The sequence below is a fragment of the Triturus cristatus genome, chromosome 6 (genome assembly GCF_964204655.1).
Source record: "Triturus cristatus chromosome 6, aTriCri1.1, whole genome shotgun sequence".
Lineage (NCBI taxonomy): Eukaryota > Metazoa > Chordata > Amphibia > Caudata > Salamandridae > Triturus > Triturus cristatus.
Window position 1 is genome coordinate 1,614,856,002 of NC_140589.1, and position 16,088 is coordinate 1,614,872,089.

Consider the following 16,088-nt stretch of genomic DNA (forward strand, 5'->3'; position numbering starts at 1 on the left):
TCAATGACCACACTTTGAATATAAATAGGTGCCAAATAATGGGCAGCACTGGCAGCTCCCTTTGTTTTGTTGAACTCCTAGAAGTGGCACTTCCGCACATGACATAATCACGCAGTATACATCATTGCGAAGCAATCGATCACACGAGTCCGCACATACCAAACTCAAGCCTGCACACCCCACGCATCAGGAACTACCAGGGACACATACATTCCCCATGCATTCCTATGCGAGGGCAGGCCTATCTCACCACATGCACTCAGAGTGCGCACGCACTTTACTCTGGGACACAGGGAAAGTGCACAGAAACCAAAAATCACTACCACCAGGTCACCAGTAAAAGCAAAAAGTTCAGGGGTGAACCTGCCAGAAGGGCCAAGTCCAACAATGGCTATGTATCTTGTGCCTATCCAGATATGCTAAAATGTGTCTCTTCTTTCGTGGGTCTCCCATGCCTCTAATGTTGCATGTGATGATGTTCAGCTCACCTGAGAAGGTATCCGACATGTGCCAATGCCTGTATCGTCATCCGGCAAGCTACTCTCCACAAGGCCCTCCATGTCATGGTCATTAATGTAAAAAATGTCCTGCATAAGTTTTGTGTGCTCGTACTGCTGCCCAACCAAAACCGTTGTCGGAGCCTCAACAAGAATACCCTGAGAAATGAGGATCATACAACTTCTAACACAAATTTGCCCTCCGCCCACCCCCTCCCACTGAAGCAACCCCAACCTGCCAGAAATATTCTCCCACCCACCCTCCCTTACTTGCATCTTAAACAAAAACACCAATACCATCCCTACCATGCACCTAAAAAAAACATTCCCCGGGGTACATTACTAGGTGACGGCACAAATACCTCCCACCTGCGGAGCCCACCGCCGACGGTCAGTCAGGGCCCGCACAGGCAGAGGGTGCCCGATGTATATAGGGTAATGCTCAAGAAAACAGGTTCCCCCCATCATACAATAGAAGTGACCAGCGAGCTAGTCTATGTGTCCAACTCCTATATTAGTCGTGTAATACAGGATAAGGTTATCACAGTTCCACAATAAAGTCACTGTTCCCGCTAGTCCTCCCTCTCTCTCAACGGTGACGAATGCTGTGACGATTCTCCGCCTCCATCCGCGCGATGCGTGCGCTTGATTCTCTTGAGGTAGTCCTCCACCTGTTGTGGCTTCGTAAAAAAATGCTGTTTCCCCTGATGAGTTATTCTGAGCCGCGCCGGATGCAGTAGCGCATAGTCCATTTGTGCCTTCCTCAGCTTGCCCTTTACTTCTACGAATTTGCGCCGCTCCACTTGAACGATTGGCGTGAAGTCTGGGTAGATGGAGAACGCATTCCCATCATACGTCAAATTCCGTTTGCTTCCTGCAACTCTCAAGGCCGCATCTCGGTCTCTGTAGTTTAGCAAACGTGCTATGATTGGCCGAGGACTGCTGCCCGGTGGCGGTCGCGGCCCCAGCGAACGGTGAGCCCGCTCCACAATGAACTGATTGGAAAAGGATTCAGCTCCAATGGCGGTCACCAGCAGCCGCTCAACATACTCTTCCATTTTACCAATATTGGTGGACTCGAGAATACCTATGACGCGTATGTTGTTGCACCGACTGCGCGCTTCCAAATCCTCGTTTTTCGCGGCAATGATCTTCAGAAGCTTGTCCATTTGGGCTAACTGAGTCGTGTGGCTGGTTGTCGCGTCCTCCACATTGGACAGGCGTTGTTCCGCTTCCTTTAGACGATCGTCGTGCCCCTCCAGCTTATGAGCTATAGCATCCATTCGCGTGGACATCCTGTCCACTTTGTCCACTATAGTGGCGATCCCTTGCCTGACTTCTTGCAGTATACTCTGGACGTCGGTATTATGGGACATCGCACCTCCCTGCTCCACAATCCTTGTGTTCGAGTGACGCTCGTCCTGGGAAGCCCTGGGGACCTTCTTCGCGGTGTCAAATGTCAATTTCTGCTGTCGAGTATCTGACTTGCCCATGACAGCGACAGTGCAGGGGGCAGAATATGCATCCGCTCCGTACCGCTCCAAGGCGGCCCGGCAGCTCTCTCTTCGAGGATGCAGACTAGCTCCAATCAGCACCAGTTAGGTCAATCCGGCACCGCAGCACCCCCACAGCGACAAGTGCTAGGACGCAGTGCTCCTCAGTTATCTCCGATATTGTTCAGTGCACTTCCAGCCAGTCCCTCAAGGCCCCACACCTCAAATCTCGCCAGTGCGCGCTTGCCGGTGGCAGTCCCGGGGCCGCCAGAGCAGTCCTTTAGCTGGAGGAGGGCACGTATGACTCTACAGTCGCTCCTGGCCCCCACTCCCTTATTGTGCCCCTGGCGTTCTGAGCTTCTCCTTTTGTGGCCCCCAGGTCTGATCAACAGAAAGAACAAAAAACCACACAAGTGTGAGATGAACTTACCAGCTCTCTGATCGTTTGCGTGGGGCCTCCTGCGCGGCTCTCTAGATCTTCCAGACGTTGGCACACGTCCTTCGTTGCTCCTGCCTTCCCCGGGCACCAGGCCAGCAGCGTCCCGCAAATCTCTCCTTCCGTCGTGCAGAACAAAGGCGCCTCTCCGTCCCTGGTAGCCCCACGGGGGCGCGCGACAGCGCCCAGCCAGCTACAGAGCCCCCCGCGGGCAGCTATATCCAAAGTATCCCATTGTGCTCCGCCTTCTCCCCCGCGTCGCCACCAGCCGCGGCCACCACTAACTTTCACCCCTCGGCGCGGGTCGATGTACCTCCCGCCGATGCCGCCGCGGGCCGAGGCGTCCGCGGCTCAATGGCGGCGCCGCTACCTTCAATCTCCCAGCTGCCTGAGGCCTCCGTGACACAGCTCGGCGCCGTTCCCCCTTGCCGACAGGGAAGTCACCACACTCGGCTCCAGATCGTGGTAGCTGGCCGCGGTCCTCGCTGCTGTCCGGGCCGCACCTCCGGGCCCAGTCACCACACTTGCAGCCGCGGACTCTCTTAGTAGCAGAGGCCGCCCCAGAACCAGCCACTCGCTCCAGCACTCCTCTCAGTCGGGGATCCGCGGGGCCAGTTCTCGCCCGATTGTGTAGCAAATGCGCCACAATTCACCGCAAAGCAGCAGCCAGCATAGCGGAGTCAGACCCCACCTCTTCCAGGCAGGGGGGAGACCATATGAGCAGGATAAATGTAGTAGAATTTCATCAGGCCGCAGGAGCCTCACATTTGCGCGGCCATCTTGCGCGTGCGCCACCTAGCGCCCCCCGTGGTAAAGGTTATGCGTTGAAAAAGCATTCCGTTGTAACGCGTGCGTGATAAAGGCATGCGTTGCAACTGAATGCGTTTTAATGACATACAACCTATCACACACACTTTAATGATTATTTCTCTGAGTGTAGTCCGCTTGCCACAAAGGAAAAACAACTTAACTTTTTGTGGGAATGTTCTCTTCCTCCTCTGGGATGCTACCTCCTACCCACCTCGGTCCGTGGAGGGCCTGGCAGCTATAGGGTCCGATCAATCTAGGTATAAGGGAGAGGCAGGCCCGAGCGGGAGCTCACCGGGCCTACCGTAAGCCGCGTCCAGACCTATCTGGATTGCTTCTGTGAAGGCCCGGGCTCTCTCTCAGCAGGTGGTAGCTACTACCACAGCACTCTGGCCTTACCTCACCTTCCTCCTGCTTTGCTCCAGGTACTCCGACTCCTAAGCCGCCTCCTTATCGAACCAGGAGCCGCAGAGTATGCCGAACTACACGGCGGCTCAGCTTGATGGCGCAATTTGATGATGGAGCAACGAGGTAGGGCGCAGCCTCCGGAGGTGTTGTTGCAGACTGCTGACGCCACCGAGGGTTTACTGACAACCACCTGCTGCCGTCTGCGTTAGTGCATTAAACCATCGGCATAACCTGCCCGGCTCCCAGCTCCTGCTTGGCTCCTGCTTCAGCGGTCTACTCTGGTGAATGACGTCACGGCGCACGTACATGCGAATCCACGCTCTCAGAATCTGCCCAGCGTCACCCTCTCTTTTTCAGTCATACCTCCTTGATTTATTTGTGTTTTTCCACCTTCCTTTCAGTCCCCTGGTCTGTAAACATGCATCATGTTGTTGAGGAACAATTGTTGAAGAACAGTGGGCATTGTATACCCTGGTGTTGGCACTACACCAACTGGCAGTGCCAATCTAACATCTCCAGATGTTGCTACTGTTGTTTATTGAGGATCCTGGCATTGACCATGTAAGTGACAGTAGTTGAGTGTTGTGCTAGACAATGTGTTTCCGGCAGTTATGGAAAAAAGAAATATGAAATGGGGGTTCAGAAAACACAACCACCGCTCTTCACTGGACCATGGCCTCAGACACTGTGGACGTTAGATGTGGCACTTAGTGTTGCCAGTCAGTGAACTGGTGACTAGTTAGGACTTTACCACTGGTGTTCACTGAATTCACTGTCACTAGCTGCTGTCAGTATGGGCCACAGTCTTCGTACTGAGGGCACTGAAATATTGGCTCTGGTGTGCTTTAGGCTTTGACACTGATGGCCTTTGTCACTGGCTCACATAGGTGTTGTGGACCCCGTTACTGCTCTGTGCTGGTATCACTGAAGGCCTTGCAGCATATGAGGAACTGGAAGATTTGCATTTGTAAATATTTTCCTTACCTGTACATTGGAAACCCTACAGTTGGTGAATGTTGTTAAGGTCGTGCCGTGGGGATCCTGCAACTGATAACCAGTACTGTAGGAGACAATGTTACACTGAACCAATGCTGATGTTATGTTGGGGAAGTCCGTACAACTGATGGCCAGCGTCCGGGCTAGGCAGGGCCAATCCTGGTCCAGATTTGCAGTGGGAATCCTGTTCCTGCCAGCCACTAGTGCTGATGAGCTCTGAGGATCCTTGTACTCTTAGGCACTTTATAACTCCGCAGTAAGAGGGGACTACTTATGATGAGCACTCGCATCGTTTGGTGATGAACTAAAAGCACTGAATGACTTTGACCAAGATGGATCCTAACCGTCCCAGAACAGGTGATGTTTGAAGATTATTTACACGTGAAGCACGCCCTTTAAGACCGCAGGTATGGTGAGGCAATGTCATTGTTGGCCATTAATACTGGAACACGTTCCGAAAAGTCTCTAATGTTAAGAAGTAGTTGACATTTTTGATGGTGGGCAAAAGGACCTTAATACTCTTTCAATTATAAAGTACTCTTGCAGTATGAATCCATGTAGATAAATTGAGGAAGCACAAATTTCTGATCCAGTATTTGAAATAAAGACTAAGCCGTAATATAATTGTTATCTCATAAGTTCCAGTGCTTTTAAAAAAAATATAATTTACAATGCTTCTTCCTGCAGATTCTTCACCTTACTTTTCCGGCCGCCGTGCTTTCACCCCAGCTGTTCCGGATCTGCGGCAGCAATTGGAGAGCCTGTACATATAACGGCAATGGCTCTTAAGCTCCAATCCTCCTGTTCATCGGATGTGCGTCACCTGGTCCTGGACCCCACAAACTGTGGTAAGTGCCAGCTGGGCTTTGCCTGGCTCCCCTATGAGGCTGCACCCGATGCAGGCAGTGGGTGTCCCTACAACGGCCCGTGTTTAGGGAATGGCTTCCACTCCAGATTCTCCCACTCAGAGGCATCTCCAGCATGGTCGGCATGAGTTCACTCTGCCACCATGTCTTACCGCCAGCACTTCCAGCGCGGGCTTTGCCTGGCTCCACTATGAGGCTGCACCCGATGCAGGCGGCGAGTGCCTACAACGGCCCGCATTTTGGGAAAGGCTTCCACTCCTGAGCCTCCCGCTCTGTGGCATCCCCAGCATGGTCGGCATGAATTCACACCGCCACCATGTCTTATTGCCAGCACTGCCAGCGTGGTGTTACAATTTTCCTTGCTGCACTGGAGACTCCTCCGGCAGTTCACCAACCCTCTCACCATGCACAACCCTCATCGGGCATTTCATTGCTTCATATCATCCTGTGCCGTCTGATATGGATTTAGACCCCCACCCCTTTGATTACGTTCTTGACTTCCAAGTCCACCAGCAAGGCCGCAGATACCAGTGCACGCAGACCCAATTTGCGTTGGGCGTTCCTCATCGTGTACACCCTTCTCTGCTCTGACCTCCGTTTCTCTGAGACAGCGAGTTTGCTCAGTCAGGCAGGGTTACCCTAATGTTAGAGGACAGATCTGAAACATTTATAAAACATTTATATTGCATTCTCTCTTTATTTCCCTCTTTTGCGGTTTTCTGGTTTTAATGCTATAAACCTTCTTTGACAGGTTTTTGCACACGTACCATATGGCTATTATGCCGGGGCAGATGTGGTGAATTCTTAAACCTACAGTGGTGAGTCACACATCACAGTCATTACACATTGGTCTAATATGTTAATGTGTCTCAATGTACTACTAAATGGGAGGATTAACTGTGTGTTGCACTCATGCTACATATTCTTAATATGTTTGTATGATATTGTGACTGTTGCTCTTTGTCTGCACTATCGGTTGTGCATTGAACGCACTGAATAGCCAAATTTACTGGTTCAGTATTACACTATTATTTTCTTGCACGTGTTTTCCCATGCTCGTTGCACCTATTTATTGGAGTAGCTGAACTATTGACCCTGAAGAAGGCCGTATTGTAGGTCCCCTGGCCGAAACATGTTGGTCTAGCATTTACACAGATGCCTCTAATGACGGCACCTGCATTATCAGCTATTTACTGTTTTTAATCCTGACACCGGGTAGCTGAATAAAGTTGCAGTATAGCTAACCCCGTAACCAGTTTTAACCACTCACATTTTAGCACTGCACCTTTTCTGGACAACCAGTCTCACATAGGGTTTTAGTACACCTGCCCCCTTTTCAATAAAAACATCCCTGGGCTCCTCCCTCGCAGTGAGGGGGTCGTAGCCCACGTGGAGACTAGGTCTCTCACGCGAAGAGGCACTCCTATGATGAAGCATGACACCTCTGGTGTGTGAGGGGAACCATCCTTAAAAGGGAAATCCCCCTATGTGTGGTAGAGTACACCCAGTAATTTATATGACCTCCCATTGATTCCAGACCTGTGGCCTTTTTTGTGATATGAATTCTCTAGCGTTGCCACACAACTCTAGTTGTGGCCCTGTCCACTAAAAATGTGACAACATATGTAGAAGGCACAGTCTAGCACACGGCATAATTTCTTGTTTTTTCGTGCTTTCTTCTAGATTTGCCAAATGTTCTCGTGTAATGAGTGTCTTGCAGATTCTGTGCCATGTTAATATGCCACAGGTGCCAGACTAGAAACAGAAAACATTTCCCTGAGAAATGGGTCTACTAAGCAAACTAACCAGAAGACTCAGCTATTGTTTGATCCGCCCAGGATGTAACCTCACCAGGGCACCATCTGGCTCACTGGTGTCAGTCCCTGTTTTTCTGTACCTTATCTGAGTGGTTCTGGAACTGTTCTTCGTAGTTTACCAAATTTCCTCAGGCCACTACAACAGCGGATTAGTACTAGTGTCACCCCATAAGGCTCAAACCTCCTGCAATGTCCCGCTTGAAGGCAATCCGTGCATAGGAAGCAAAACTGTTTCAGCCTTAGGGCTTATAAGGGAAGCCCTAAACTGACCCTCTCCTCCCTTTCTTGTATTTTCAGAACCGGAAAATGATCTTCAAGGGTCCTCCATTAAAAAGCATAAAAAACAATTCAGGAATTAGGAAATGGTTCTGCATCCAGGATTGTTCTGAGATCTACTGCAGGTTTCCCTGATGCAATGCTCTTTGGAGTTGATTCTGGTTCTTTAAAAAAAACACAAAAAAACTTGAACTGGCATACTTACCTTCGCTGCTGACCTATCACAGATTGAGGACTTCCGACTACATGGGATATCTTCAAGACTAACATCACAACAAAGAAATCTAGGGTCCACTCAAAAATAGATCAAGCAATTCAAATATTGTTATAGTCTAAACATGAATCATGAATCCCATCAGCCACCAGAATAGCCTAGACTAGAGAAATTGAAATCTTGATTGAGGAAGCCAAAACTGAAGGGTGGATCACACCAAATGAGGGCGACTTTTTGTTAACCAAATATCCAATTATGCCACAGTTCTATACATTACCCAAAATTCACAAGCCACAAAGACCTCCACCTGGTCGCCCAATAATTTCAGAGATAGGGTCCCTTTTGGAGCCGTTATCCACCTCTGTCGATTTTTTTCCTAAAACCAATGGTGAAACTGATGCCAACATTTTTGCAAGATACACAAGACATTTTGAGACTTCTACCTGAGACAGCATTTGATGTAGATGAAGATTATCTTGTCTCTTTTGACATAGAATCATTGTACACCTCGATTCCACAGGCAGAAACTCTCAATACTATTCGAGATCTTCTAGAATCAAGAATACAAGATTTAGATACAATTACACCAGTATCATTTATTCTTGAGTGCGCAAGGTTGGCTATGACTGAAATTATTTTTAGGTTTGAGAATGATATCTATCTCCAAATCTCAGGCACTGCTATGGGCAGCATTTTTGCACCATCGTTAGCGAATTTGTATGTCCATAAGTTTGAACAAGATCATATCTTGACCTCGAGCAATCCTTTCCGCGATAAAATACTATTGTGGAAAAGATATATAGATGATATCTTTGTCATCTATAGAGGCACGGCTTCTGATATTCAAGTTTTTCATCAGTGGCTGAACCATCGAAATGCCTTTTTGAAATTCACAGTAGAGTTTACGAAAGAACGTCTCCCCTTTCTTGACATTTGCATATATCCTCATGAAGGACATCTTGGCAGCGAATTATACAAGAAACCGATGGCAAGAAACTCATTGCTTAGTTTTGAAAGCCATCATCCAAGAGCATTGAGAGAAAATTTGCCAGTAGGCCAGTTTCTGCGAATTAAGAGAAATTGTTCTGATCCTGTCAATTTTCAAAAACATGCAAAAAATCTGTCAGTGCAACTAAAAGAGCGTCGTTACCCTACTCGTTTGGTCAAGAAAGCATGGAAAAGAGCCTCTAATAACAACCGGGAGGCACTTCTAGAACCCCCAGTGACCAAACCACCTCTAAACAGACTGACGTTTGTGCATACTTTCAGTACCATGACGAACAAAGTACAGAAAAGTATACGTAAACACTGGCGGATTCTAAACGTAGGGCCTGATACTGTACCTAGTCCGCTTTTTTCCTACAAGAGAGGCACTAACTTGAGGGATGTTTTGGTCCATACAAGGCCTAAGATTGTGACACTGACCCAAACCAACACTTTGTGGAATCTTCCTCCGGTACAAGGCCATTTTCCCTGTGGCTCTTGTTCTGTTTGCCCTCAGACACAACATGTGAAACAGATAGACATAGGAACACCAAGACCCTGGGTTTTGAGAAAACATACAAATTGCAACTCCGAAAAGGTAATTTACATCATTACCTGTCCATGTTCACTTAGGTACGTTGGAATGACGGTACGCAAAGTAAAGTTACGTATCAGTTAACATAAAAGTACAATTCGGTGCAAAAAACAGGCCACTCGCTTGACTAATCATTTTTTGATGCTGAACCACAAAGCTGAGGATTTGAAGTGGACTATACTTGAACAGCCATTTATCCCTGCTCATGTTAGTGATACAACACAATTTCTGTTTAAAAGGGAACAAAAATGGATTTACAGACTTCGTACTGATGTGCAGGGATTGAATGACGATATTCCCTGGACAATACTTTGATTATGCCTAAACATTGAGAATATAATACATTGTTGATCATGGCCAATGCAAGGTCTTTGTCTATTGAACAGTTTGATTATTTGATTCTCTTAACTTGTGTTAGGTCAATATACATAAAATAGTTGTTTAGAGCTTCCAGATCTGTCGGGGTCATCATTAGACAGTTTCTATATAGGCCTTTCTAATATATGAGGCCGTCTTTTTTAACCTATTATGAATGTTGGCCCTGAGAACTTCTCTCTTTCTTGCGAAGTGAGACAATTGTTTTTTCACTGAGTTGACAAACAAGACTACATGACCCATGATGCCGAGTCGCATCATGGCTACGCAAACAAGGAGCGTGTGGTTGCGTTGACATTCTCTATTAGCTTGGATGGGGACTACGTATCCTAGGATGCCTGGTCGTGCAAGGTTGATGTTATGATTGGACTATAAAAATATTTGAATTGCTTGATCTATTTTTGAGTGGACCCTAGATTTCTTTGTTGTGATGTTAGTCTTCAGAAACTGAAGGGATTAGTTTTCTAGCGGTCGGTAAATATTGTCCCTTTGACCCCCCTTTTGATATATTTATTATATCTTGTTATATAATATCTTCAAGACTGCCCCTCCTCCCCCTAGGCTAGTTCCCAAGAGTAAATAGAGTCTACAGGCTCTGTGATTCCTGCAGCTCCTGCACAATCCCACTCTGTGCTTCTACATCCCACAGAAGTCATTACTCGTAAAGTCATCTTCTTAATTGTCTTAGATCCCATTGTAGGAGCCATTTTCGAAACCGCCTCAGACCGCAAAAATGAATCTGGCGGCTAGAAATAAGGGGATGGCTTCTTGTGAGGACCTCTCTCTTAGTAACCTTTTTACCAGAGCCCAGAGATTTGCACAAATTAACTCTTCTAGTAGGATTCAGATGCTCCAGGAATGCCTAACTTGGATTTTCAACATATATGTAGGCAGATGATTGATGGTCTGTCCTTCCTGCCAATCCCACAGATGCTGTGCTGTACTTGGGCTTTCAAAATGCCAGTAGCTGTGGCACATACCCAGAAGCTATATGACCTGTCCTTTGAGCCGTCCTTCTGAGGAAGTTTGTTCATTTACATCTGTGGTGCCTACAGAAGAGAAGGCGCTCAAGTTGCCCTTTCTGTCTGCGGAGTCAAAATTCAGTATCCTTAAGGAAATGCTACAGCTGTCATCGGTGTCCAAGACTCACTTCTGCTACTCTGAGGCCATCTTGGCATTTAGGTTCATCACTACACACACAAATTGTTCAGCGCCACAGACCTGTGCTGTCAATCCTAAAGTCTCATTGACCAATCCCTCATTTGCTTAGCCCTAGCGCTTTCCCATCTGCACCACTGAACCGTGAGTCCTAGTGTCTTGACTTCATGGACTGTGAAATTTTTGTTTTATGGACTGTGAATGCATATATCTACTTGGATGGTACGTCTACTCCTTTTGTGTAATGGCAGAATTGACAGAATAGACTTCCTATCACAATGAAAGCCTTCTCTGAACTATGTAAGCTGCTGTATGGGTGCCTATAAGTAAATTCTCAAATGTGGCCTAGACTCATACAACATAGTTTCCTGTTCTTTGGCTATAGAGGTTACTCTAATAACACATATCAATGTGGGGGGGAGGTCCAAGGGAAGAGTTTTTTACAAAAAGATAGACCTGCAGGTTGTGTTTCCCCTAGAGAACAATATTATCAACACTGAAACAACCCGGGTCTCAAGCTAGTTCAAAGACCGCCCCGGGGTACCGACGGATAGAGCGGGGCCCCTTTCCCTGAGTTGAGACCAGGTTGAGGTGAGGGCAACACCCAATTGACATGGGTATCCGGTTTTGATTTCTTCTGAACTGACCGGTGCGGTAGGAATATTTTATTCACACAAACCCCCTTCTTTTGGATTCTTTTCTCACGTTTTCACATTGAACCACAGCAGTATCATAGGTCCTGATGAAAGCCCTGATACTTTTTGATCTATAATGGGCAGAAACATGTTGACCGTTCTTGCTATGGACATTAGCATAATGTCAAACTTATTTATGCTGGATTGCCATATTGCTTTTTAAATATGACAGGGGTCCTCTATCAATAAAGAACTTTTGAGCACCCTTAGCCATTTTTAGTTCACACAATTATTATTTAATACTGCTGACTTTAGGATCTCCCTTTTTTGATCTATGGGTAAAATTCTATCCCAGATAAAATCCTTGGGAGATCTGATGACAACCCTCTTTTGTTGCTTCTTCTATGCAAGTGACCAGATCGCTGTTTCAAGAACTGGTTCGGCATGTTGAAGTGCACAGACCCAAATGATGAAAAAAACTAACCACCTTAAGTGATTGATGGGTCCTGTGTAAGGAGGTACTCTCTTATAGAGCTGTCAGATCAAGAATGGGGTATACTTTGTGTTAGACCTGTCAGCCCTTTGGGTGGTCCCTCCTCATCATTATTTATTTTGCCCCACTTTTGCCTCAAACCCTGTTTGAATTTTTCCTTTTTGGGAACCACCAGACTTTTTCGTGTTGCTGCAGATTCAGGGAGCCATTTTATCTACCCCTGAAACTTCTGTCTGAGGGCCTGGAGCACAAAATGGTGGCCACCTGTGACATCACCAGCATCCACTGGAACCTACTAGCACCTTCCAGAACATTCCAGAACCCTGTGACAGTTGGAGGCGGTTTAGAATGTTGGGAAGCTAAGACAGAGAGTTGGCAGTTGGAGCTGGCAGTTGGCACCTGACTGGTGAAGAGTGAGCAGCAGAAACCTGAAGGAGGAAGGAGTGAGGCAGCAGGGGTGGAAACTTGTGCCTGGAGTGGGGTCCATAAACCCACCCTTGATACTAGTCCCTACTGACTGAGCCCAGCCTGGAGCCCTGTGTGGGAAGAAGCAAGAAAAACCCTCTTAAGGACCTGGACAGCAGGAACAGGCCTTAGGAACCAAGAACAGCAAGATCCTGACCTGGATACTGGTTTCCCTGGAGCCGGACGTCGAGTAGCCTGGAGACCTGGAGCCTGAGGTGGAGAAGCGGCGCTGACTGGAGAAGCAGACGTCGTGCCCAGAGCCGCCAGAGATCGTGAGAGGGCGCCGACGGAGGACGTGAGGTGTACCAGAGGTCGAGGAGGAAGTTAACCAAGGTCGAGTGAGCGGTGTCAACGGGGGAGTGAAGTCCGCCCTCCGGAGTCGCCGGAGACCGAGGTGAAGTGTACCGGAGGTCGGGAGTGGAGATCGCACTCCGGAGTCGCCGGAACCTGAGAGAATCGTGCCGGAGGTCGGGAGTGGAGGTCGCACTCCGGAGTCGCCGGAAACCTGAGGAGAGGAGCACCGGAGGTCGGGAGTGAGGATCGCAATCCGGAGTCGCCGGAAGTCGACATCGAGCCGAGGCCGGCCGACGTCATCGAAGCTGAGGTCGCCATCGGACCGGAGCCGCCCGAAGTCGACATCGAGTCAAGTCTGCCCGACGCCATCGAATCGGAGGTCGAGATCGAGCCGAGGCCGCCGACATCGATCCGGAACCGCCTACCGGCGTCGTCAAGAACTGACATTGTGCCGAGGCCGCCGACATCGAACCGGAACCGCCTCACGGCGTCGACACGTCTCCAGCGGCGTCGGAGCTTCAGAAAAAGGGCAGTAAGTGGAATAGAGGGCGCCTAAGGCCCTGTGGAATCCTAAGAGACTACTCTAGGGGTTAGAGAGGTGCTGGAACCAGCTTGATTGTGCCAGGGGTGAGCTGAGACTAATTCAGAGGGGTTGTGTAGAGTGAGAGAGCCAGATCTCTAGATTCCCTCCTTGATCTACCTCAGTTTAGGCCTCAGCCTTGTCCAAGCCAGGGAGTAGACACCCTCAAGCCATCCACCTAACCACAAGCTGTGCCTGGGCCAAATCAGCCCATAGTAATCTCAAATGTGATCTGATTCTATGAGTGTCACTGTCAGCTTTTAATTATTTATTGAGGGCACTGTATTTATTGTATTTAACCTATTTATTGCTTCACTGTATTTATTGTTCCACAGTATTTATTGTCGCACAATATTTATTGGTTTGCAGTATTTATTGCCTCAGAATATTTAATTGCCTGTATGTATTGCACTTATATTTATGCCTTCATTATTTATGATCACCCCTATTTATTGAATCATTAAGACAGTATTTATTTGACCTGCACTATTTAAAAAGCTTTGTATATTGTGATTGTGTTATTTATTTATTTAATCAGCAACTAAGAGAAAAAGAAGATAAACAGAGATATTTTCACAATTTTTACGGTGTAGAGTCGTTTTTGGAACGGATGCACGCATGGTTATTGTATGGGTATGTCGTATGCTTAGCACGGTGCCTGATTCCTGACCACTCGAGCCAAGCTACCACTATATGTCCTGGAAATACTCCGTTACCACCAACCCTTACCGGTGTGGGAGTGGAGTAGATTTCTAACATAATTGGTGTTCAGTGGTGGGATAGAGCTGTGCATACGTATACTCAACAATAACTGTGGGTAGTCCATAGGCCTACACCGGGAGTTTTCTCAAAGCGGCCTTCCTAATTGTGGGTTTTTGTTTTTTCCAAATTTACTCTGGTGGTGGGAGGAGGTATTATTAAAGGTACTCCCCTGCATTGTTACTGCAAATAACTGTCCTCTGACCTGAGTGGGCAAGATGGAGTTTGTACTGGAGAATTTAGAAACGTACACTGTGGACCAACTCAGGGAGTTTTGCCAGCGGGAGGGGGTGTATTGTCCCCCAGGAGCAAAGAAGGGTGCACTCCAAACCAGCTTAAGGGCTTGGGGGGAGGCACGCCGAGAAAGCAAGGCTGAGGAGGAGGACAGGGATAGAGAGCCCGACAGTGAGGGAGATGGTTTGTACCAACCGGAGGTGGGGAACCCGTCAGCGGGGCCCAGGACACTTTCCAGGAAGGGCAGCAGTGCCTCTAGCGGTGGCTTGTCTGAAGTGGAGTTAACAGACCGGAGGGTGAAAAGGCAGCTCACATGGGACTTAGCAAGGCTGGAGAAAGAGAAGGAGGAACAGAGGATGGCTCATGAGATAAGGCTGAAAGAGATAGATCTTCAGATCCTGAGAATCGGGGCACACCCTGTACCTAACGGTGGCAGCAAAGACCAAGAAAGAGAGTTCACCAGGGAACCCAAACCCTACCTGCCAAAGGACATAGTAGCTAGCTATGGAGTGGGCGACGATATTGCCAAGTGGCTAGCGGCCTATGAGGTCTCGTTAAGGGCCCATGGGGTTCCAGAGAAGTACTGGGGAGCGGGATTGTACAAGTACATGCCTCCAGCTGGTAGGGATGCTTTATTGGCCCTCGAAGAGGATGAGCAGACCCACTACCCCACCATGAAACTGGCGCTCATAAGAAAGTTTGGACTAACACCCGAAAAGTACAGACAGAAGTTCAGGGGTAGTCACAAACTGGGCACACAGAATTGGGTGGACTTCCTGGACTATGCAAAGAAGGCACTAGAGGGTTGGATTCAGGGCAGTGAAGTGAGGAACTACGAGGGGTTGTTTGATCTAGTACTGAAGGAACACCTGCTCGAGAAATGTTTCCCTGAACTGCGGCAACACCTGGTGGATAGCAAGCTGACCAGTCCCCGGAAGCTTGCTGAGGAGGCGGACATTTGGGCTAGTACCCGGGTGTCCACAAGGGGGACTGGAGGGGATACTCAAAAGGCCGGACAGGGCGCCCCCCAGAAGAAAGAGGGAGGGGAAAAGAAAAAGGAGTTCTCCAAAGGCCCCCAAAATAACTTCCAAGGGAAGGGAACAGGATTCACCCCTAGGGCTAACCCACCCAGAAACCCTAATCCTGGCCAGAGTCAGCAGCCAAGGGTTGTCCATTGCTACAAGTGCGGTGGCGTTGGACACTATAAAGGAGATCCGAAGTGCCTGAAACGACCCCCCCCTCCCATTGGAGGAAAGACCCCCGGAGTAGCTAGTGTAGTGCTCGGGGAGGAGATGCCTTTAATTAAGGGAAGGGAGTGGGCGGGTGTCACTTTAGTGTCCCTGGGAGAACGGGAGATGGTTCCTAAGATCCAGGTGCCCGCAAATACCGCAAAGTATGGGCAGTGGGTCACCATCAACGGCCAAAGAGGGGAGGCTCTGAGAGACACAGGAGCCAGTATGACTATGGTGCGTAGCCAACTGGTGTCTCCAGAGCAGGTAATTCCCGATGTACTCCACCCAGCCGTGATGGCTGACGGCAGAACAGGCCACTATCCAGTGGCCGAGGTTCCCTTTGAATGGGGGGGGTTGCAGGTTCACTTCGAGTTGCCGTAAGCCCTGCCGTGCCAGTCGATTGTCTGCTGGGGAATGACATGGAGCTCAACGCTTGGAAGGAGGTGGAATACCGGACTCACACTGAGATGCTGG